The following is a 3587-nucleotide window of genomic DNA, read 5'->3' as shown; positions in this document are numbered from 1 at the left end:
AGCAGGTGTGGTGGCGGTGGTAAATGGCTAGATTAGCACAAGTTCTGATTTTTGTCTAGTCCCTCAAGCACCTCTCTTCCAAAGTCCAGTCTCCCCTCTTCAGTTTGCTATCTCACACACAAAGGCCAGCCCCCCCCCCCAAAGCACTCTTCAAGCCCTCCCTTCCTACCTGGCAGAATATTAGTGACCTCTGCCTAGGAGATTTCCATGAGTTTGGAAGCCACAGGACCGTTGGCTGCCATTTTAAGATGCCAAATTCTGTAATAAATGAAGACCACCTCCCCTGCTGTGAAAAGGGCCAGTTATGTGAGGAAAATTTCCTCACAAAAAATCATGCTTGGGAGCTGGGGCAAGTCACATAAGCCTCAAGGCTTTCCCAACACCCAGATGGATTTCAAATACTTTGAGCTAAGCTACAAGTGACGCCTGACACAGGTTGGACACTTGTCAGCTTCCCCATTTGATGGGAAATGTAGGCATCCTGGTCTTGCAGCTGTAATGGAGAGCCAAGCTGTAAAACCAGGATGCCTACATTTCCCATCAAAACTTGCAGTAAGCAGACAAGTGTCCAGCCTGTGTAAGGCATCACTTGTAGCTTGGCTCTTTGTCCGCTTGTGGTGAACATGCAAGAAAGTGAGAAGATATGGGATAAAAATACATGACGAGATGCAAAAGATGTTAAAGCTCTGCTTTGTGCTGGACCCAAAAAATATTTTGCCAAGTAATATTAAAAAAGAACAGTAAACTTTGTAAATATATGATGACAGCAGCGAGAGTAGTATATGCAACAGAATGGAAGGCTGAACTTTGTAGAGATGTGACTGTATAAAACTGTTTGTTTATGTGTCAGTGGCTAAATTAACCTCTTATATCCATAATAGGCCAATTTCAGGGGGAAAGAAAAGTTTCTTTTGACTATGTGGCTGAAAGATGAGAAAAGTTTTTTAAAAAATGTTGAATATAAAATGTCGAGAATAATGTTTTTAACATAAATAAGTAGGGGGATGGAAAGGAGAAATCTACCGTAGATTTAATATGCTGTTATATATTCTGTTTTTGATATTATGTATACTCTCTAATATTGCTTTCTGTTATATTATTATGTATCTTTAATACTTTGTTATAAATTCTGTTTTCTATATTATAATATTTTGTTTACTGTTTAATTTTACTTTCTGTTATATATTCTGCTTTTGATTTTTTTTACAATTCAATGCTATTTTCTGTTTTAATAAAATACTTTTAAAAAATGCCATGGAAAATCCTCCTACAACTTGATGGCCCCTGACAGGGAAATCTTCCCCATCCCCTCTGAGGCCACCCACCCGACTTCTGCAGCCCACCCACTGACTCTGCATCCCACGTCTAAGCACCACAATTCCAGAAGTGCTGAGCACAAAACCCACATGACCCTGGGGAAACAGTTCATGTTGAGGAAATACTGGCATTTTCTCCCACTTTCTGATTGGTTCAAGATGGACCCTGTCCTTCCCCAGAATCCCTGAAATAAGGACTAGCAAGAAAGGGGCCTTTGCCTGCCTTGGATCGGTCCTGTAATGCTTGTCCTGCATTGCAGGGAGGTTGCAAAGACCCGAGAATCCTCGTAACTTTTGCATCAGCTAGAAACGTGCCTTTTATCTTGTTTTGTGTTTTCCTTTTCCAGTTTCCCGCTGTCTCTTTTGAAAGCTGGACTTTAGCCCCGAGACGCTTCCTTAGGCTCCACCAGCCCCCATGGCCGGCTGCTCATCTCACACCACTTTACCTGCAGGAACAGTCAAGGAGGGAGGCCCTTGCCTTGCTGAGGACAAGAGACTTGCCCCATTCTCCTTGCTGGGAGCAGGGACTCCCCTCCCCACCGCCGCTAAACCCGCAGATTTGGCCATGGTGCAGGTGTGAAGGTGTGGATTTTTGAGCCTCCTTGCCCACTTTTGTGCCATTTCCCTTCCCTATCTCCTCGCACTCCCCATTCTTCCTCCTTATCACTGATGGGCTTTTTGCTGCCTTCTCTCCTTCTGATAGCTGCTGTATCACTAAAGGTACCTAAATAGAACAAGGAGCTGCGACCTGAAATGGGGATGAGGTGTAGAGAGGCAGCCCTAGGCATGTTGAGGGGGAAGGGCTGATGAAGGGAGAGGAGCGACTAAGAAGCAGAGATTGAGGGAAAGGCTTTGAGTTGGGTAAGGAGAAATAAGGGGGCTGAGCAAAGAGAGAGAGAACCATAAAGCCCAATCCAGGGAAGGGCCCAGAAGGGAAGGGATCGGATCACAGAGAGAGTCTTCACTGAGAAAGACTTTTATGCTCCACATCTTGTCCCAGAAAACTATTTGGAAACATATTATTTACTTCATCCTGGGAAAGAAGACGAAAAAGACTTTTGAACCTGTATTCTGAGAAATCTACACAAGGCGTTCAATTAAGGTAAGCGTCAAGGGGTTTAGCATGGCTCCTGCAAAATTGGTTTCCCAGGATGAGACCACTCAAAACGGAGTTATTAATCTATTCCGTTATGCATGGAGCTGCAGACTTCCCCACTGGGCCTCTAACAGCCTTTTGAGCAGCAACAACAAAATGCTATTTTCAGGTGGGTAGTGGATTTTGCCTCTGTGGAATTATACCTCAATTAGGTACCACCTTAACAATCTCCGTGACAGTGGAGGCTTTGAAGCGTAGCCTCTTTGTCACTATACCCCACAGAGGCCCCTTCCTAGTAGGGCTGCCAACACCACTTGCTGGCGCCTGGAGATCTGTTTCCATTATGACTGAACTCCAGGGGACAATTGTCTTGGAGACAATGGTGCCATTGGAAGTCAGTGCCTGTAGCAGTATTCTTCGAAGCTCCTTCTTACTGTGGTTGCAGTTGTGAGATCTCCACAAATTACAGGTGCTCTCCAAATGACAGATTTCAACATCTGGGAAGGTGTTGGAAGAACTGAGTCAAACAGAGGTGATGAAAGATGAAGTTCTGGGGCTGATGGATGAATTAAAAACTAAAAAGTCACTGGGTCCAAATGGCATATACATAAATGCACTTAGAGGACCCAATACAAAATTGTTAAACTTGTAACAAAATTATGCATCTGGTTGCTAAAATCAGCCTCCCTGATAATTAGAAGGTTGTGAATGTAATGTTATTAAAAGCTGAGAGGGGGGAGGGAATCCAGAGAAGATGCAGGAAATTATAGACCAGTTTAGTTAGTCTGTTACAGGTACATTAGTGGAAACTGTTATCAATGAAAGAATTATTAAGTACATAAAGGAACAAGGCTTACTGAAGGATAATTTTACAAACTTCCAGCATTTCTTCCCTTAGTTATCTTTTTCTAAACTGAAAACACATGTACAATGACGATTCAGGAGACATTATATTCTTGGACTTCAAAAAAGCTTTTGACAAAATCCCTCTTCAGTAAATTTAGCAGTTGTGCAATAAGAGGACAAGTCCCCAGGGAGAGAGGGGAAAAACATACCTGCTTTTGATGCGGAAGTTGCAGGTTCAGTTCCCAGCATCACCAGTTAAAAGTAGCAGGTAGCAGGTGAGAAGAAAGATCTGAGATCCTGGAGGCCTGCTGTCAGTCAGAGTAGACAAT

Source organism: Eublepharis macularius, chromosome 14 (assembly GCF_028583425.1).
Source record: "Eublepharis macularius isolate TG4126 chromosome 14, MPM_Emac_v1.0, whole genome shotgun sequence".
Taxonomy (NCBI): Eukaryota; Metazoa; Chordata; class Lepidosauria; order Squamata; family Eublepharidae; genus Eublepharis; species Eublepharis macularius.
This window is presented reverse-complemented; position numbering follows the sequence as displayed.